This window comes from Pteropus medius, unplaced genomic scaffold (genome assembly GCF_902729225.1).
Source record: "Pteropus medius unplaced genomic scaffold, Ma_sr-lr_union100, whole genome shotgun sequence".
Taxonomy (NCBI): Eukaryota; Metazoa; Chordata; class Mammalia; order Chiroptera; family Pteropodidae; genus Pteropus; species Pteropus medius.
The window spans coordinates 14,198,287-14,220,415 of NW_024354503.1; positions in this window are offsets into that span (position 1 = coordinate 14,198,287).

Consider the following 22,129-nt stretch of genomic DNA (forward strand, 5'->3'; position numbering starts at 1 on the left):
TGGAGCCCTCATGAGTGGGATTAATGCCTTTGTAAAAGATATCCCGCAGAGCTCCCTAGCCCTTCCGCCATATGAAGACACAACAAAGAGCCTATGACCCAGAAGTGAGCCCTCACCAGGTCATGCTGACACCCTGATCTTGGACTTTCAGCCTCCAGAACTCTAAGAAATAAATGTTTTTTTATTTAAAAGCCACACAGTCTGTGGTGTTTTGTTATAATAGCCTGGATGGATGGACTAAGACACTTCTCACACTGGCCTTCTTTCATCTCTTAAAACATTTTAAGCTCTTTTCTGTCTATTGGTTCAGTACTCTATCTCCAGGACTAGCACCAAATGTGACACTTAGTAAGTAAGTGCTCAATAAACATTTATTGAATGAATGAATGGATTGTCCCTTTGAGGGGGTTGCTGTGTAGTCCTATAATACAGCAGGAAGAGTTCGGAAGAACTCAAGTTCTATTTCTCAGAGCCCTATGGCTGAAGTGCTATGAAGTCCAAGATCTGGACCATTTCTCCTTAGCGTGGGAGGAAGAGATGGAGGGATGCAAAAAGCAAAGACCCTCTGGGACTTTATAAAGATCTCAATGATTCCCTTTTAGTGTCCCATGATCTTGAGCCGGGGCATGGTTGGAGAGGTTGGAATTGATGGAGAAGGGGTCTTAAGATACCCCACTGGAGAAGTTTATTAGAACACCATTCAACTCTACCAAACAATTATGTACATACATGTGTGCATGTGAATATGTATAAGCATACACAGCTGAGTAGTGGTCTACAAATCTTGTAAGCGGATGACAAACTTTCAGGGAGGAGAAGAAACGAATAGGTGGAAAAGTTAACTGCTGGAAATATGAGTAAAAGCTGCATAGCATTTCTCAAGAGGACTTCGACAAAGCCTTGTTTTCAACCAGCAGACATTGGTGTCTGTTCCCAGAGACCTGGTTTTGATATCCTAAGGGTGGCTTCTCTGGCTTTCATCCTCATGCCTCTTTACTCCCCTACTTTGTGGCGGTGGTGATGTTCAGCAAACATCACCATAATTGTATAACCCATCTTGGTTCTTTTGTGGTCGTTTCAACTAAGAATCATAGATCCTTTGGAGGATAAAAAATGATTTATTAGTGTTCATCTTAAGTAATAGAACGAATCAGTCTAAAACTTACAAAATACCTTAGAGATCACCAAATGTGGTTCCTTCTTATTTTAAAGGGTGAGGAAACTGTATCCCAGAGAAGGGAAACAATTTTCCCTGAGTCATGCTGCTAGCAAAAGCAAGCTTCAAGCCCAGATCTCTGAATGCCCGGTCTAGGTCTCTTGTCACAGCACCACATGTCCATCCACCCAGGACCACAGGCTTGATTTACACCACAACCTGTGGGCTCTTACAATCTCCAACCTGGGCTCCCCGACACGCATTGGGGGTCTAGATGTGCCCCTTACCTCACACGTTGACTCGAGCAACACCACCCGATTGGTTGCTCTGCCATAGAGCCCGAGTCTCCCATTGTTAATCATCTTTTAAAAGAGTTTAACATCTGCTGCAGGGAAATTTACTGGCCTCAAGTTACCGGCTATAATTTTGGTCATTTGGGAGAAATAGCGATGCTATAGTCATCACTTTCCAAAGTTGCAGGAACCTGACCCAAATCAAGAAACCTCTCAATAAATCAGCTCCAAAATGGCATCAATTTCTAGCCTTGCTATTTAGAATGCTGCAGCTCTGAATCAGTGTCTGGGCTGGAGAAAGCATCCAACCCAAAGTCTCTAGATTTTAATAATAGCTGCATTGTTCAAAGAGGGATTCATAACTCTCGATGGACTCTAGCCAAAAACCTTGAGCCAAACTCTGTATTTATGTGTGTTTGGATATACTAAGTGCTCTACAAGTTTCATGAGTGGTTCTTTCAAAGTGAGAGCTACCCAGATCTCCAAGCCATGATCCTGCCTGTGGATGACATCGCCCTGGACCAAGGCCTTCCTGCCGACAAGTCTTCTTTGACCCTTCACGTATGTCCAGATGGCCAAGATCATTATACTTCATGACGTAGGTCATTAATAAAAACCGGCTAATTCTTCAACAGTGCCTGTTCTGTGCCAGAAACCATTCCGTTAATTCATGTAATCTTCACAACCTTATGAAGAAAGTACTACTATTATCTTCATTTTACACATGAGGAAACTGAGGCACAGAGTGGTTAAATGACTAGCCCGAGATCACACATAGAGTAATCAAAAGAACTGGGGTTTGAACCCAAACGGTCTGGCTCCAGAGACCTCCTTCCACTCTCTTTTTTAAGCAGCTTTATTGGAATAAATATAACTTACATCCAATAAAATCAACCCTCTTACAGTGTGCAAAACACTGGTTTTTCATATATTCACAGTTGTGCAATTATCATCACTATCTAATTCCAGAACATTTTGTCGCCCCAAAAAGAACCTCATTAGCAGACACTCCCAATTCCTCTGTTTGCCCAGCCCCTGGCAATCACTAGTCTACTTTCTGTTGCTATAGCTTTGCCTGTTCTGGACATTTTGTATAAATGGAAGTATGCAATACACAACCTTTCATGACTGGCTTTTTTCACTTAGCACAGTGTTTTCAGAATCCATTCCTGTTATAGCATGCATCAGTCATCATTTCTTTTTATGACCAAATCACATTCCATCATATAGATATACCAATTTTATTTTTTCATTTATCAGTTGATAGACATTTGGGTTGTTTCCACTTTTGGGTTATTATAGATAACGTTGCTATGAACATTTGTGTACAGGTTTTTGTATGGAACTATGTTTCTTTTTTCCTGGGTATGTTTAGGAATGGAATCACTGAGTCACATGTTAAGTCCATGTTGAACTTTTGGAGGAACTGCAAAACTGTTTTTTAAGTAGCTACACCATTTTACATTCCTACCAGCTATATATGATGTCCAGTTTCTCCCTATCCCCACCAACATTTATTATTTTCCATCACTTTGATTATAATAGCCACGGTGGATGTAAAGTGGTATCTCATCGTGGTTTTGATTTGCATTTCCTTAATGACTAATGAAGTTGAGCATTTTTTCATTTTGGTTATTGGCCATTTATGTGTGTGTGTGTGTGTGTGTGTGTGTGTGTGTGTGATGTATGTGTATATATGTGTGTGTGTGTGTATACACACACACACACACACACATATATATATTCTTTTCTTTGGAGAAATGTCTATTTAAATACTTTGCCCATAAAAATGATTATTTGTCTCTTTATTGTTGAGTTGTAAGATTTCTTTATATATTCTGGATACAAGTCCCTTAGCAGATAAGTAATTTGCAAATATTTTCTCCCCTTCTGTGGGTTGCCTTTTCACATTCTTGATGACATGCTTTGAAGCATAAAAATTTTAATTTCACTTTTTCTTTTTCTTTTTTTTTTTTTTTGCTTATGCATTTTGCATCATATTTAAGAAGTCTTTGCCTAACCCAAAATCAAGAAAATTTGCTCCTGCATTAGATTTTATATTTAGGTCTTGATATCGTATGAGGTGGAGGCCCACTATATTCTTTTGCATGTGGATATCTGGTTGTCCCAGCATTATTTGTTGAAAAGACTATTTCTTCTCCCTTTGAATCAAGGTTTTGGCACCCCAGAGGCCTCTCTTGACTGTATTCAACTGTCTGTCTTGAAAGTTTGTGTATGTGTGAGTGTGTATGCAAGTGTGTGTGTCTTACCAAAAGCAGCTGAAACAAACCAAAGCAGTGACCTAAAATGCTAGCCTCTCCTGAACTTAAACCATCAGATGTCTGAGAGTCTAAAGAGTAAAGACAATGAAATAAGACCAAGGCCAGAGTATCCATCTGACCCCAAAGACTGAAATATACCATTGGAAAAAAGGTGAAGTCTTAGTAAAGATCTGAAAAATGAAACTCTTTCAAGGAGGAAGCAGAGCAACTCCATGAAAAGAAGATGCTGCCTAAACTAGCAGACATCCTCTGGTCACCTCCTAGATGGAATCTAGCGTTCTCTGCCCAAGACATATATAAATGAACATATAGAGTCAAATAAAGTCAGCCAACGGCTAGATTGGAGTTCAGATCTATGATGATTTCTATCAGTCTTTCCTCTGAGATCTTAAGGTGATTTCCTTCTTTGTTACAACTGTTAATACAATAACTTGCTACCCAACAGACATTATTCTGCCCTATTGGTGACTCAGGGTCCCCATCTTCTAGCCTGTACTGGAGTAGAGAGGCCATGATTGTATTGCCCTGTCCCTTGCACGAATATCTCTTTGGCCTCAGAAGGAGCCCTGCCACCAGCCAGTTATTACCTCTTCTCCAAAGACAACCACACACACACACGAGGGATGCTCAGGTAACTCAGAAAGTCTCTGTAATGATCAAGGCATTGTCACAAATGTAAATTATTATAGTTATTTGTTGTCTTCACTAAGCTATAAAATTAGAACACTAAGGAGGAAATGCCATAAGACTGGATGATTTGATGATTTGTTGTCTTTTAGGTAAAGGAGACATGTTGATGGACAGAAAGGAAACGGAATCCACAATCTGTGTTGCAGCTTCGCCTTCGTAGGTAAGCAGATGGCAACACCGCAGAGTGTGGCCAGAGGAAGTGCTGGAAAGGGAAGGGATGGGGATGTCCTAAAGCCAAACCTATATGCATTTCAGCTTTGCTAGTGTCTAGGCTCATCTGTGTGACTGAGTGGATGATGAAAACACTCCGCCACCTGAAAATAACTTGGAGCAGAGGCTTAATTGTCCAGACACCAAGTCTTGAGGCTGGCCCTTAGAGTGAGCTGGAACTATCCAGTCCTCTGCACCCGTCAGTGGGCTTCACTGGGAGCCTGTGCAGCCATGAATGAAAATCACACAGGGCCCTGGGCCAAATGGTACCAAGTAGGTCAAACCAACCTTAGTATTTCTAGAAGCTCATCCTCTAGACCTGTTTCCCAATAAGCTATGTAAGGAACCTCAGTACTAAGGAATATTAAAAAGTGGTAAAGAGAAAGGGTTTAAGAGTGGGAAACATTGGGTTATATAGAATGAAACAGCTCACTTTATTGCAGAACATCTCAAAGCCTTGAATAGGTTACCATGTGTTGTCATTCTCCAAGGAGATAGGCAGGGTTTCCCCAATTTCTTGGACCTAGGAGCCCTTTTTCATGAAGCATCTTATAGATTTCATGTGCCAGGGAGTACTTTTTAGAAAAGGCTGGTCTAGCTTTCCTAAAAAGGAAATGCCAAGGTGGAGGGCGGGACAGGGGGCGGGGGAGACTGGAATGTTATTTAGCCTTAAATATGGGCCTGGAGGGCGAGATTACATGCAATCACATACTTAATATTCAAATGAGCTACCTGTTTTGTTCTCTGGGAATTTGTCCATTCACCTTCACCTTCCTGCCCAGTGCCTTGGATGGACACTTGTGTTGGAGAATCTCCCGGGGTCTCAATTCTGGTTTTACCTTCAGGTGCCACAGGCTCTTTGACGAGTCAGGTTTTAGAACACCAATTATTTCCTCTTTCTAAATACGGAACAGAAGAGTACTGCAATGGCCCAGTGATTCCCAGACAGCCATGCAATGCCACAGGCCTGCCACACAAGGCCAGAACCCAGGGGTATCTCAGACCTGGTCAGTGCAAAAGTTTATTTTCCCACACACATTGGGACTTCTGGCCCAGAGGTGGCAAGAAAGTTCTGGGGTAATTTCTCAATCCGATGGCACCTCTTTCCAGCAGACAGAAGGCACATAGAACAAGTAGCATTTTAAATCATCACCAAGCAGCAATTCCTCTTGCCTGTGCTGCAGGCTGTCTGTGGTAGGATCTACAAGATGGTATCAGAATTTCCTACCTGAGAGTCTTCTGTCGTGTCCCCAAGACTTAAGGATAACATCCCGGCCCTCTTTCTGTAACAAGCTTTGGAAAAACTGAACTGAGACTGGGCTGGAAGAAAGTCCATGAGCCACGTCCCAAGGCCAGGTCTGCGAGGAAGTGAGAGAGAACATCCAGTACCAGCTCCTCCTCCTCCTGCTGCTTCTGGGCTCCTGTTTTCTCAGCCACCTCCAGCAGTTCCTCCTTTCAGTTGTGGCTCCGGTGAGAATCATGGAATTGCTATTATTACCCCAGCTCAGTGTCCAGGGCTTGATGGCTGCTGCCCTGGCAGCTCCCATCCAGAAGGAAGCCAACTACAGTGACAATAAAACAAAGTCTTTGGCAGCTGAAGGCCTCTCCTCTGTGTGCTGGGGCTGATGAACGGGATGTGGAGCCAGTCCTGACTCCAGCTCCTTGGGAAGTCTTGGAGCTGGCCCATCGCCTCCCGGCATCTGATTCCAAAGGCATTTTTCAACCCAGCTGGGAAGGTCGTGACAATCTCGACAAGGCTCACTCTATTGACCTTAAGAAATGAGAGTCTCCAAGCTTTGGCTGTCTGTCTGTCTGTCTGAAAGGGCTTCTTCTAGAAGAGAAGGAAATGGGTTTGCTCTAATTTGGCTGGTTTTATCAACAAAACAAACAACATTCAGAGAGCACCACTGCATGCAAAGGCATTACTCAAAATTCATTCATTCGATACCTCTTTCTGCAGCACCTACTTTGTGTCAGACACTATGCGAGGTGCTAGGAATACCCCGTGGACAGAGGAGACGGAAATCCCTGCCCTTTGGGGGAGCTTATATGTTATTATCGGGAAGAAAGAATAAGTGATTTAGTGAATAAGTGATTTAGTGAATAGAAGGTAATAGGTGCTACAGAGGGATTTGAGCAAAGTTAGGGTGATTGGATGTGTAGGAGGCAGGAATAAGTTTTACACTGGCAGTCAGGAAAGCCCTCACTGAAAAGGTGACTTCTGAATCAAAACTCGAAAAAGGTCCAAACCGAAACTCCAGACTAATCTGCCTTCCAGGAGTTTACCAGCTCTGAGGGAGAGCAGATGTGTTCATAGGCAACCATAATAGCAATGCCTATTCGTAATGCCTCACAAAGTACCAGACTAAGGGGTGGTGGGAATTCAGAGGAGGAAACTATCTGAACCCACTGTAACCCCGAGAAGAGAGCTCCTTGAAAGTGCTTCTTTGCTCGAAACTTAAGGGAGATGCCTAAGATGGGTGGGATAGAGCTGGAATATGACCAGAAATATGAGGAAGGGTACAAATGGGGCACAGAATAAGGTACATCCAAGGGAAAGAGCAGGGCCAGAGGCCTATTCAAGGCTGGAGCAGACCAGGGAAGAGAAATACCTGGGGAAGTTGAAAGCTGAGCCCAGGGAATACCTCCCCGCTTCCCACCTGGAATAGTTCCGGATCTCCTAAAACCAAACTCATTAGACCAGAGGGTCTCAGCCTGATTGCCCATCGCATTACCTAGCTTTTAATAATACAGCTGCCTGGGCCCCATTCTGGACTCATAAATCAGACTCTTTCTTTTTTTAAAAGCTCTCCAGCTACTTCCAAAGACCCATCAGGTTTAAGGTACACTGTTGTGTTTTTAGTGCCTGAATCACTTCAGAGGCAGCTCATGTAGTAAAAAAAAGTGTATCAGGGGCTCTCCCCCTGGGTGGGAACGACCCATTCAAGTGTCGGTCTCCACTATGAGACTGTGAGCCCCTTGAGGGCAGGGACTGTGTCTTACTTTTTCATACAGAAACTCAGGCTCTGAAACATCAGAGGCATTGATAAATATGTTCTGAACTGAACTGAGCTAAGCCCGATTCCACCAGGCACTAGGCACCTGGCTACGGTCATGACATACAACCTCCCTGAGCCTCAGGCTGCACCTGTAAAATGGATGCAATGATTCCTGCCCTTCCTGCTTCAGGAAGGGTCTGTGAGAGGCCGAAAGGGAGGCAACTTGTACACTTGCAGGAGCAGTCGAACAGTTTCTTTAAGAATTCCCAGTGGAGGGAGAGCTAGGCATAGACGATCCAAAATAGATCATCTTTGTAAGCATCACTTAACACAATATAAAACAACAAAAATATCTTTATACTTCCTCATTCCCTGATTGCAACAAAACCCTTAGCTAGGAGAACCTTATCTCCCTCTCTTCCCTCTTCCTCCTTCACTTCTCATTTAATGTCATCTTGTAATATTCAGAGGGCACTTGGGTTATAGGTCTGAATAGAGAAATGCTTTCAGATATCATTAGCCCACATACCAGTAATTTATACTCAAAGATGGGATAAAGTTGTAAAGTGCTTTTATAATACGATATTATCGTTAACGGCAAGGGTTGTCTCATGTTTTATTTTGGCATGATATGTCCTGAAATAAATATCAGTTCAACATGGCAGATGAGTCCAATTCTTTATCTGGAAGAAGTCATGATTTCTGACATGTGAGTGACCATCTTCCTACAGGGTAGCATTTGATTCTTTTTATGTATCTTTAAGACAGTAGTAATCAGCTGCTTTTAATATTGGTATTTTTATTTGGCTTGGGATTCTTCAACTGAAGCAGTGAAGTGTGTTCATGGACCAGATTTTTTTTAATAAATGCAATTTTGCTGGCAAAAAAATATATATAAATAAAACACAAAAACATCTTAAAGCTCTGTTTGACCTTGAAATCCAACCTATAAGGAGGTTTGCCTTCTTGAATTTTTTTCTTTTGCTTTAACTAAAACTCACTCATTCATTATGAACAAAGAGTAAATAAGAACCTACTATGTGCCATATACCATTTTTTGTAATGAGAATTCACAAATGAATGAGATATAGTTCTGACTGTCACAGAGAACAAATTTGAACTGCGGAGAACGAACAAGTGGACTAAGAATGCTGATATAAGCAAGTAGGAGAGAGGGTTATGGTCAAAACATCATTTCTAGGGTTGAATTAATGAGAAAAAGAAATCTCCAAAAGTTCAAGGCAAAAGTGCACAGTGGCCAGAGGAAGGTAATGTGATAAAAAACAGAGAAAGCAGATAGCTCTGTTAGGACCAGCAGGCCAGGCGATGTGACCAGAGTGAGGAGTTGGGGCAGAAGATGTAGGAAAGAGGCTAGACAGACCCAGTAACTCAGTAACTGGACCCAGTAACTCACTTCTGACAAATAGAACATAGCAAAAATGACGAGCTGTCACTTCCAAGATTAGGTTGCAAAAAAGACTGACTTTCCTCTTGGGTGCTCACTCTTGCTCTCTCTCTGGCTCACTCAGAGGAAAGCCACAGCCATGTTGTGAGCTGTCCTAAGGCAAAGGAACTGACGTCTCTGGCCAACAGCCAACAAGGATCCGAGGCCCTCAGTCGAACAGTCTGCGAGGAGCTGAATCCCGCCAACAACCACATAAATGAACTTGGAAGTGGGTCCTCCCCCCATTGAGCCTTCAGGTGAGACCACAGCCTGGTTGCCACCTTGCCTGCAGTCTCCTGTGACCCCAAGAAGGAGAATCCAGCTAAGATGCACCCAGACGTCTAATCTACAAAAACCGTGAGACAAGAAATATTTGTTGTTTTAAGCTGCTAGGCAATTTTTTACATAGCAATAGATAACTAGCACAGGTGGCCCTCGGATTATTTCAAAGTGAAATAATCAAACCTAATCCTTAACAATTGAGTTGACTGGCAGTGAGGGACCTCTGCAGGAACCCCAGCGAGGAGTGATGGGAGTTTGAACACGGCAACGGCAGAAGAAATGAACGAGAAATGAAAGCAATGAACGAGAGATCTTGTGAGGTACCATTGGCAGGACGTGGGTTCCAGGAGGCCAGGCTGCCTATTCTTCTGGTTACTCAAACCAAAAGCCTCAAAGTTGTCATCGATTGCTCCTTTTTCACACCCCCACATTCAATCCACCAGAAAATCCTACCTTCATCTTTACCTCCTTCCCCCAGGATTGCTCTCTACACAACAGCCAGACCATGCCACTTCCCCTGCTCAAAACTCACCAGTGGCTTCTAACTGCACCTAGAATAAAATCTTAAGTCCTCCCCTGGTCCACAGGGCTCTATGCAACCTAGCCTCTGGCTGCTCTCTGAGCTGTCTCCCCATTCTTCTGGCTCATTCAGTCCCAGCCGAACAGTCCCTTGCTAGCCCTCTGTCTGGGATTCTCTTCCTGCAGATGCTCTGTTAGCTCCACTCACTCCTTCAGCCTTTTCAGAAAAGACTTCCTGATGAGAAGGCATTTAAGCTGATCCTTAAAAAAAAAAACAAAAAAAAAAAAACTATGGAACTTGCTGCCTCGGATGGTTTAAGGAAATTGACCTCATTCTTTTCCAATTACATTACCTGCGGCAGGATTAGTGGTGTCAGATGGGGTGAAAGCTTTCCTAGATGATGCCAGACTAAATGATGACCAAAGAATATGGGAGATATTCTTCTTGGAGGTCATTGCCCATGTGGAACATCTCAGCAACAGCCCCTCATGCCTGTCTTAGCTGCTTTAATTGCCCCAGTCCCTTGCCCTCCGCCAGCGGGCATGATCCCCAGCCAGGCTGCAGGTGCTGTTTTCATCACTGTCTGCACAGTCGGACAACGAAGGCGTAGGGAGGTAGAGTGACTTGTCCCAGGCCTTCTTGGTCCCAGTCCAAGTGCACCTCATCATCTCTGGGTCTTCGAAACAATGAGTGCTGGACAAGAAAAAATAAATATGTCTTAATAAGAAAATAAATGACATGTAAGACATGCTTTGTCAATTGCTATTCATTTAATAACTATTTTGGCTTAATGTGTTGTGGGTTTGAAGCAGTCATTCATTAAGCTGACCTTCACTGGCCACCTACCAACCATGTGGTCAGGCGCCATACTAAGTAGCAGCTATTTTCTCTGTGTGCCCAGTATGTGCCAGCGCATGACCAATGGGGCTTCTCAGTCTGTAGGGCCTGGGGGGATGGAACTGGAGAAAGGAGGGCTTTCTGGGCTAGTTGCCTGGACCTAATGAGAATCACAGCCCATAGGGCTCTTTGTTGTCTGCTTGATGAAGAGTCTCCTCAGCCCTCATCAGTTACCCATCCTCCTACCACTCACACAGCCGACATCACTCTGAGCTCCTGGGAGGCCTCCTGAGGGGCACTGGACCCGGCCAGCTGGCAGCAAGACCACAGTAAGTATGGTGATCGTCTCTTGGCAGTGGGCAGGGATGTGGTGATGTGAAATAGTTGGGTGAATCAATAGTGTGACCCTCCCCCCAGTTCTCTACCTCATTATCCCCCTTACAGGCCACCCACGATGTCCTAGAAATGCCAGCTTTTCTATTTTCACTTTTCCCCTGAAGACAGAAGGAAAAAAAGACAAGGAGTTGGAAAAGCAAAGGGGCCAGGTAGTAAGCAGGGAGGTGCCATTGGGAGGAGCCAGACAGGGTGGGAGCAGAGGGCCTCAAGGACAAGGACTTTCAGACCTCAAGGATGGTGGGCCCCACTCCTGTGCTGACAGGCGTCCCACAGATCCCCCTGGACCAGACCCGGAAAGGGCTTTAAATGTCATCTCGCCCAACCTTGGTTTCAAGTCAACTGATGTTCAAAGGGGTTCGATGATTTGCCCATGCTTGTAATGAAGCCACGTTTGTTCTGGCCTTAGAGAATGGAAGAGAAAGTTGAAAAAATAGTTACCTTGGACAGAAAGCCTGCATTTTAAGGCACTCGACCATATAATGGCACCTAATCATTTACCTATGATTGGTCTCCATCTGTTTTCCTCTAGGCAAACATGAGTTCCTTAAGGGCCGGCTGTTTCTGAGATCCTTTTGTGTCATGGACACCCAGGAAGTGCTAGCTCAAATAGGTGAACAGAGAGGAGAAGAATAGCGGATGAAACTCAAGCAATGAACAAAATAAATGATGAGCAAAGAAACACCTCCAAAGTTGCCTATAGTCACTCCTGCTAAGAAGACAGAGCCAAAGTAAAAAGCAGTGTGGTCTAGTGGAAAAGCACAGTCATAAATAATTATAGTCATATTAATAACAATATCGAGAATCATATGTTGCATGGCACACTGTTTTGTCACAAAGCTTCTCCGTCATGGCCAAGGACTGTGGGTCGGGGCAGGTCGTGGCCACACTGACTCCATTTGTTCAGCTCCAAAAGTCTCACGGTGAGAGGGGTAACAAGGAGAGGAGCCTTCTTTCTTACCTAAAGCCTGACAAACTCAATTTCCACGCCTGCCTTGAATGAAAAATAGCATTTTTCAGTGCCTGCTTCATGTTTATCAGACTCTCCAGGGGACATAAGAAGTTTGGAAAAAGCATGATCTAAAATTACCATTGATTTTTTTCGAAGTCACTATTTCATTCATTTTGAAATTTCAAAAAACATCAAGAGAGGGTACAAGATTTCTTAACACTCATCAGGAGGGGGTCCAAGAGCGAAAGGCTGAGAAATCTCACAAATGTGTCTGCTTTTGCTGGGGGCACGCTCCCCACACCCATGTGCCCTTGCAAAGAACACAGGAGAAGTGAGCTAGGGTTACATTTCCTCACCATTCTTCTTGCAAAAGTAACAAAGAGTCCCTCAGCTGTCTTAGGGAATCGCTTCCATCCTCTTCATTTTATGTGCTCTTTGTAATATTCTCTGCGAATCCAGCAGGAGCCCAACTTAATTTAATAAATACTTAATGAAGGCTACCGTGAGCGAGGCATGGCTCTCAACGGACCAGGAAACTGGCCCACAAGAGCGAAAAGACTTCTAACTGTGAGTCTGGAGGAAGAGTTAGGGAGGCCTCTCATTTCTCAGATGAAGAAATGAGGCCCAGAGAGGAAAAGGAGCCGGTCTCCAACACCCACTTAATGCTGGAGTCAAGACTTGAGCCCAGGTCCCCCAGATCCTCAGAATCCAGTGTTATATCACCACATCACGCAGCCCCTTCAGTTGTCCCCTGCCCTAGAGAGGAAAGAGGGACAAGAGAGGGAACTAACTCAATTGCACACATTGATCTGCCAGCAGTGTGCTAAGCTATTTATTGGAAATGGTTTATAACCAAGGTCTTCTGGGCTCTGGCACTTTGCTATCTGTGAGTCATTTTACTCTATCCAAGCTCTGCAAGTCTCCTAACCTCTCGATGTCTCCTCTTCATTGAAAATGGCCATAACCACAGGTGCTGCCCAGGGTTCCATGACATCAGGATCTTCCTACACCTACCTTCTACTTCTAGGCTGCAAGATGTCTCCTTGTCCTTATTTTGCGTCTCAGTCACAGAGCTGTTATGTACCACAGCTGGTTGGTAGCATAGAAGTCCCTGACTACCAGCTGAAGGTCCTTCCCCTGTCCTGCTGTGGGACCAGCCTACAAAAAAGGGGATTTTCTCCGTATGAGAGCGCAGGCAAATTCTAACAAGAAACAGAGCTCCGGTACCCCGGTGTCCCCGTACCCTGGTGCCCTGACACAAGCCAATTGAAAAGCAACCACCTTCAAATTAGGCCGGGCATTTTACTTTCGAAACCCACATTTTATTTATGAGATTTGCTTCTCCTTGAGGTCTGTCTCAGCCATTTGCAATTGCTTTTAAGGTTTGGGAAATCCCTCTGGGTTACCAGAGGAACCTCACGGTCAAGCCTCCTGTATGCACAGCATTCTGGGCTCTGACACCTGGCGCACGGCTCTCAGGCTGTTTCTCACGTGTGCACCGGGGCGCGTGCACTTGTGCCAGACCTTCATCTGGGGCATCCTGTTCCAGGCGATCATGCCACAGGCTTGATGTCTGGGTGGGAATATTGATAAACTCCATATGTTATACATGGGAAATTTCTAGTTACCAAAATATAAAGCTTTAACTTGAAGAAATTCATTCCCATCCACTGACACCAGAATGTTCCCCAATGCTGATATGGGGGTTCCTTTTCTTTCCTTAACCTTCTTCATGGTTCCTTACAGGTTTGTTGGGTGGGTCCCCAGTGTAGTTTATCACAAACCAGGAGTTTCCAGATGTCAGAAAAGTGTTCTCACTTCACTGTCTTCTTAGAATATGTGTGAGGAAGATCCAGATGGCTAAAGGGCAGCTGGGCAGTAGTGGGAAGAGCACTGGCCAAGGACCAGTTGGGCTCTAATCCTAGCCTTGCCACTTTGCTGTGTGGCCTTAGGCAAGTTATTTCTCTCTGGGCCTCAGTTTCCTAGTTTGTAGAATCACCTGCATATTGGAGATGAAGTCTGGGGAGTCTGCCTACTCAGAGTTCCTAAGACTCCAAGGGTCCCTAAGGGCCTGGACTCAGGAACTAGAGAGATCTTGAGAAAGCCACTTAACCTCTCAGTGCCTGAGTAATATGGAAATGATGGTAATAAAATGCCTAGTTCTCTGGGTTTTGTGAGGAGTAAATGAATTAATACTCACAAAGTGCTTAGAACAGTGCCTGGCACATGGTAAGCACTCACTAACTATTAGTACTTTGGTTATGTCAAAGGGGTTGTGTCTTTACTTATCTTTCTATCCTCACCACCTGGGGTGGAACCTGGCGGGTGCTGGCAAGCGCTGGCTGAAAGGTGGGTTGAATTAAAATAAAGAGTGAAGAAACATCTAGCTCTGAATCAAATGTGTGAAAGGGGAGGGAGGTTCAAAGGGAACAGCTCTTCCGTGGAGTGGCAAATATATTCCCTGTCTCTAGACCTTTGAAGTGTCTGTGTTGGCGTGAGGGTGGGAGTGGAATGTGATGACCCCAGCCCCTCTCGCTCCCCACCCCCACCCCACTTCTGGAGCTTGAGGAAAACCCACAACCACCCTGATTTCTGGTCTGTGGTGTCCCCACACAACCCTACCCCCCAAACTCAGCCCATCTCAAGTGCCCTAATGTCTTCTTTCATCCCATAGTTCATCTTCAAACTCAAGGGAAACAGTAGTCAAAAAAGAAACAGCTCTCTGCTGCCCCTCAGCCCCTGGCCAGTAATCTGAGCTGCAAAAGGAAAGGGGCAATTATGGTTTGGGGTTTCTCCCCCTCCTTTTCCAGCTCCTTGACTCACTTTTCGTCTTTTTCCTGCTTTTTGAGAGCTCGGCATTAAGCAAAACAGGCCTGCATTCTAGGGGTACCTGGAGGCAGGGGGCACAGCTGAGCCCTCTACTTCCTTCCAGAAAGATTGGAGAGAGAAAGCAGCAGCCCTGGGGAGCCCCTGTGCCTCTCAGCTAATCCACAGCCCAGTGACTCTTGCAAAGCGCCTGGCAGGCTCACCCTCCTCCCAGAAAGAAATTTATTAGCAGGAGTTGTCAAGAGGGCTGGGGTTACTGAGACTTCATTACTCTTACAAAATATACTATGGGACGTTTACTAGTGTCCCATGAAGTGTGGCCATAAATCAGGGCCTCTGTAGCACTTGTCAGAAGAAATGAGGAAAGTGCGTTTGCTCACGCCTGCAATGGCCTTGCTGTTGACCCCTCTCCTGAGCGCTGGCACAGCCGAGCCACTGGCCGCCCTAGAGAGGCTGGACACAGGTCTGTGCCAGCTCGTACATCCTAAATGAAAATGTTCTCCAGTTTCAAATCTACACATATCACACGTTGAATCTCTCCTGGAAATAATATTTCCTGTGCCAATTTTATTCTCCCAGCCCTAGGGACCTACAAAACTTCTGTGCAGCATGATCCTGTTTCTGGGCAGCATGATCCTTTTATATATATATATATATATATATATATATATATATATATATATATATATATATATATATATATATAAAAGAAATACACCCAAAGGTTAACAATGATTCTTTCTGGGCAAAACAATTGTGGGTGATTTTTATTAACTTCTTTATACTTTCCTGGGTTTTCCACACATTAAGAAAATAAATAAATGAGTGACTTTTATAATCAAAAAAAAAAAAAATTACTTCTGTAAAAAAGAAAATTCAAGAACCAATCATGGGGAAATATGAATATGTTCATGTTATTTATAAAAATGTAAAACTATCAACGATCTAAATGTGTAATAATTATTCCACGTTTCCAGTGCAGAGCTGCTTAAAATACTAGTTTTGAAGAGGTGGGGAAATGCTTAGGGGAAAAAAGGCAAAAAACGGGCCATTTTTTGTATACATATGCTGATTGGTAGTATATAAAAATTGTACATAGGAAAAATGCCTAGAAAGAAATATTATTGTTGTATTAAGGTATGAGCTTCTGGACTATTTTCTTTTTCTCGTCTCTGGTTTCCAAATTTTACGTAATGTGGTTATAGTTCTTTTGTAATTTTTAAGTGTTTGAAAGGAGAAAAGAAAATGCAAACTGGATCTGGGGCTCCCCAACCCCGCGGCCGAGTACCACACACGTGTTCTCGCCCCACATTAAAACATGAGGCCTGGGGTGCCGTGGTGGATTCAGTTCCGTTGGGACAATCTGGAACAATCAGCTCCACCAATGAACTTTTTATGGAGTTTCTGACTTTGAAGCTAAGTAATGAGACTTGGCCCCTGACCAGGCCTTGAAATGTTCAAAGTGGTCTCCCCGCATCAATTAGCTAATCCGAGGTAGGTCGGTGGGCAGGCGGACAGTGAGGCCCGGTTTCTAGAGGAGGACCAGAGAGGTAGGTGTCCTTGCCCGAGGCCAGGCCAGGAGTTTGAGGGGCCCGCTCCAACTAGGGCCAGACCCAGGGGTGGGAAGTAGTTCTGGAAGACTCCTCCCCCAGCTCAGTAGCCTGAGTGCACGGGCCCATTTCTCACGTCTTACATTTGGGGGGCAACTCCAGAGAGAGAGGTGGGTGAAGCGCTTTTGGAATTTTGGGGGCTGTGATCTGGTCTAAAGAGGAGATCTCTATGGAAATAAGACTTCTGTTTGATGAAAACAGACTGGTCTCGAGCACCCTCTGGCTGACCAGGATGTCCCCTGCTGTCAACCACTGCCCCAGCCTCAGCAGAGACAAGAGGAGCCTGGATGGTCTCTCTTCAAAGAAAGAAAGTCTATGGGAGTTTTCTAGGGTCCAAAGGAACCATCCCTCACTCCTACCCCAATAATTTAAAAATAAATGGGCCTTCCTCAGTGAAGGGAGTCCTCAACCCTAGGAAAGGGGTGTGCTTTTCAAGGTTTGGCTTGTGGGGAGGGTTGGGGCGGGGGTTGGCAGGCTTTTCCTACCCCACCCCCTTGTTTCTAATGAGAGTTAGGGATGGGGGCAGATGAACTTCTGGCCCATCCCCCAACGTTGCCCTTCATTCTACATTTTAAATAGGTCTCACAGAATTTGGAATTTCAGAGGCATTTGGTTTTGATTTTTAAAAGGGGAGAAAAAAAACCCTTTGCCTTGAAGCAATGATTTCTCTTGGCAGCTCTAGGGAGCCTGGCAGCGTTGAGACCTTTCCTGGCAGGGCCAAGAAGATGAGCCGGTTGGTTGTGGTGTGTTTAGAAGTTTAAAACAGCAAAAAGACAGAGCGAGGGTTTGCGGGAGGGGGACCCGGGCCTGGGGGCGTGGGGGGGGGGGGGCAAGACCTCCAGATCTGTTCTCCTCTCTACTGTAAATTACAAGCCTGCTTTTTTTAATTTCCTTTCCCAGAACAATGTTATTCATTCAATTCCAAAGTAAACATTGGGCTTAGATACTCAACAGTTTGGGAGAACAAACTGTCCTCGTTGTTAGAGTCTCTACCTGTCAGGGGCCTGATTAAACCCATATATCTTCATGGCAGCCATCAGCAGCCACAGGAGGTTGTGAGGAAGGACCAGGCACCAGTCCCCCTACTCCTACTCAAGTGAGAGAAGCCCATTGGTGCCAGCCTTGGGCTTGGGGCTTCCCCTCACTCCCTGAGCCAGCTACAGTAGAGTGTGTGTTCAGGGCTCTGGTCTGACCCTGAACCTCTGGGCTAAGGGGGAAGATCAGAGGAAATGCTGTGGCCTAAAGAGCACCAGGAAAGGAGGAGGAGAAGGGGAAGGTGGCATTTGAACAGGCTTCAAAGTGATAGATGTTTGTACTGTAGAGGAGTTGATTTGGGGAGAAACACAGGCCTGTGGTAGTAAATCATGCAATCCAATGTCGGTGCTAAGAATATGGAAGCCGTTTCCTTTCTCCTAGGGGAAGGCTGCTTAATTAAGAGATCTTGGGTATTTGACTTTCCTCATAAATTTTAGAGAGCTGTAAAACTCTGTGTGTGTGTGTGTGTGTGTGCGCGCGCACGCGCGCATGTGTGCGCACGTGTGCACGTGAGCATGCACGCGGGCACGTGTGTTTGTGTGTGTGTGCACATGCAGGGTGGGCAAGGAAGAGCACATTCACAGCTTTGTTTAGAGTGGCATTGCACAACTGCTCACCCTTTTGTGTCTCAGTTTCTCCACATTGGGACCAGCTGTAATATAACACTGCCTCTCACAACCCCACTGTCAGTAAACACCAAGACCCTAAGTTGGAAAGCACAAGGTACTCCATTGAGTGAATGGAAGAGGCTGGGCACCCACAGGGAGGGAAGGGAAGGAGGACTCGACCCTGTTGCCTATGTTGGTTAGGAATGGACACAGAGCCCAGACCCCAGCCCCGGATGACAGTGCCAGATGTCAGGAGCAAAGCTTCCATCCTTCCAGCCCTTGCCCCAAGAATGGTGCAGTCTCTCTGGTGAGCCTTCCTCGGAAACTCGTGGCTGGAATCTTAAGTTTCCTTCTCTCCTCTAAGGAGTATTTAATTTCCAAAGTACAGTCTGTTTCTCTTCCACAAGAACTCCCTTTCCCTCTGGCTTATCTGATGGTGAGTATCTCAGGGAGCAACTTGTCACCTATCATTTTCCACAGAAGTGAACATTGGCAGTTGGGGAGCTGCATGGGGGGGGCCCCGAGAAGGCAGTGATGCCTGCACTGGGGGGAGAAATGAAGTAAGATACAGGAGATGAAGGAAGGAAAGAAAGAAAAAGTAGTCGATCCTAGAACAACATGAGCTAAGTCAGATTTTGCTCACAAGTAAAGAAAATACTCTTAGGTGGCATTTTTCCCTCCACAGTGTCTTCAGCTCTTATGACCTCAGGTCCCACCACGTCCCAGAAAACAGATGCGTGAAACCAGGTTATTGCCCCATGTTGCAGAGGGAGAGCTCAGCTGAGGAAAGGTAAAGTGGCCTGTCGTAGGTCACACCACCAGAAACCTAAATCCAGTCCTCTGGCCCACTTTTGTCAGGCTCTCGTCACATGTTGGGACAGCCGGCACGACATAGAATGTATACCTACAGCTTGTGAGTGTTGGGTGATGTTTTGTTTTCTCATTTCAGGACTGTTTATTAACGGCCTTATGTGACAATATGTAAGACAGTATGTAATGAATGTATGGAAGTCGCTCTGACTTCTGTGGCTCCAGTGCCCTTGATGTAAGACAAATCCCTGGCAGTGACTGCCAGTATCTGAGACGGCTTGGGTGCACACTCCACTTCCAGCCAACTTGCTTCATTCCTTTAAGCTCTAGATTCCATTTGGTGGGGAGGGCTGGTAAAGATCAAGTTAGATGATGTCTGTGAGCACGCCAGGCGTGAGTGGTCTTCCATAAAACGTTGGTTTGGCTCTTCCGGAAAATGGGAACATACGTTTGAGCTACACAACTGGCACACTGCAGCCCTATCCTGAGCTGTACTTACTGAGAAAACAAGATTAAATGCTGGGACCTGGTCTGTTTATGGGGCTCCTTCCTTCAAAGATGATAATACCAAGGATATGGAGAATGGGGATCAGAACACAAAAGTGAGGTCTGGTGCTACAGGAAGAGAGCTGAGTGTTCCGTAATATTCCAGCCTGGAGCATCTTCTCCTTAGGTCCATGGTTCCATCACATTATTGTTGAAATGTTAATTTTTTTGGCTTGTTTTTTTCTACAATAAATATGCATTACTTGCATAACGCATAAAATAAAATGTTTGGTTTTTTTTAAGAAGATTCACATTTAGGGCACACGAGACCCCTATTTCTGTTCTTTTCCTTGCTCTCAGGTACATAATAAGGTAGATTAAGATTATAAAAACTCAATTTAGACAAATCTTTCCAAAGCATCGTTGTTACAGGGTTCAATTAACACCGACCGCCTTGCATGTGGCAGGCACCGCACCATCTTGTGGTGACACAGAGAGTGATAAATCACTCTCTCTGATGACACTACACAGCTTAAAACATAGGCATGTATGTTCTTTACACCTTCTACCTCTAGAATGTGTGGAAGACCTAAAGACCCACCCCATATTCTTTCCTGGCCAAGGCAATGTGGTTGAAAAGAGCCGTGGGCCAGAAGTCAGGAGAGGACAGCAGGCTTGGCTGTGTAACTCTCTCTGTGACTTTGCGTAAATCCCTTACCCTCTCTGGGCCTCAGATTCCCCATCCGCACAAGAGGTTGGCCTATAGGATTCCAAAGCTTCCCTCCAGCTGTGTGGTCCTGTGATGCAAACCCCCTCTTGCCCAGGTCTGATCCCAGAGTCCCCCCAGCTCCCATCATGTGCTGACTGGGCCTAGAGCTCAGCCTAATGTCTCCTGCCCCAACTCTGGCCTGTCCATGTTGGTGACCTGTGTAGAATGCCTGGCGTTCCTACTGTGAGCCTAGTCTGGGTCCAGAACACATGGCCTTTCCAGAAAGTACGGGGTGGGCCTGTATGAGTCCCCTGGCCTCCTTGCTCTCTCCGTCTCACTATGCAGAACGAAGGAGGTAAAAAGCAACATAAAGAAGACCTGAAACATTACCAATCTGAAGGAAATATAAATCCAAGGCAGAGGAAGATGGGCACCCAACTATGACACATAGGTCCTTGCTGAATAAGGGGCTTCAAATTTTCAACTAGACATCATGCCCAGTTTTCTGTATTTGGATGAGGAATAAGAGATACCTGTACTGAGCTGATACATGAGTGTCTCTTTGAATTTACATACCTGCCCAAATTCAATATATCTCTATGTCGACATAAATGGAAAGATCTCTGACCTGGAATACCTGGTTCAGATCCCTCTACTGACCAACTGGTGACTTGGAGCACATTCCTGCCCCTTTCAGGGCCTAAGATTCTTCTTTCACACTTTGAGAAGGCACCCACATCCTCCCTGCAGGGATCCCCATGGCCCTTCTAGCCCTGACTACTGGAACATGCAGGACAAGACCCTGGAGATAAGGCTGGCTCTGGTGGCACAGCTTTCCCAGGGCATGAAGCAGTGGCCCCAGTGGGCCTCCAAGGTGCTGACCAACCTACCACTGGGTTGCATGGCAGCACGGGCAAGACACTGCTGGCTTCTACTCTGCATATTTTAGAAGCTTCCCTGAAAACCTCTGGGGTCACCAGCATTGACCCCTCCCTTCCTCTGATGCCAGTGGAAACAACTTGGCCACATCAAAAGGCTTTTGAGGGAGATTTAAGCCTTCATGTGGGCCCAGTAATTTTTGCAGAGGCCCAGCTGCCCAGCCGACCTCCCATGGCTCAATTTGCCATGGTCAGGCCCAAGATATACTTTTTGTCCCTACATAATTATTAACACTGCCTCTTTTCATGCTCAAGTATGACTCAGTCTAGAAGATAAAGATATGATGACTGTACCCATAAGGCATAGAGTCCATCCCAGAAGTAAAGTTTGGATCTCACTATACCAAGTTTGGGGACACAGACCCACTCTAGGCCAAAATGCAAGGAGTATTGTAGGGTTAGGGTCTTCTGACATTCCCCAACTAATTTGCAGCTGCCCAGTCTGAAGCAGTATTTCATACCCTTCCCAGTGATAGGTATCTCTCAAATTTACCCATCATCCCAGAGAAATGGTTCTCAAAGTGTGGTCCCCGGACCAGCAGCATCAGCATCACCCAGGAACTTGCTAGAAATTCAGAGTCTCAGGCCCTGCCCCAGACCTAATAGATTGGAAACCCCCGGCTGTTCATGTTTTAACAACTCCCCCAAGGGATGTTGACACCTGCTGGAGATTGAGAACCACTGCCCTAGACTGTGTTATAGCCGACCTAGAAATTCCCTAGGCCTGTGCCTCCTCCACTTTCTGTTACAGATGGAGAAGCCAGTGGAGGTGACCCTGAATTCCCATGGAATGATGCCTACATCTCACCTGGATTGCATCTGATTGCCTACATTTCAGCCCCTTGGGAATAAGGTACCAGACCCCGTTAGTTGAGCTAATTGTAATCTTAGCAAGACATTTTCTCTTCTGAGCCTCAGTTTCCTCGTCAGTACAACTGAAGGATTTGCTTAGATGATCTTTAAGGTCCCTTCCAGGTGACATTCTCCGTTCATCCACATTTTATGTGAGCCTCTGGGCTCAGGCCGTGACGAGGATTACAGATGATATT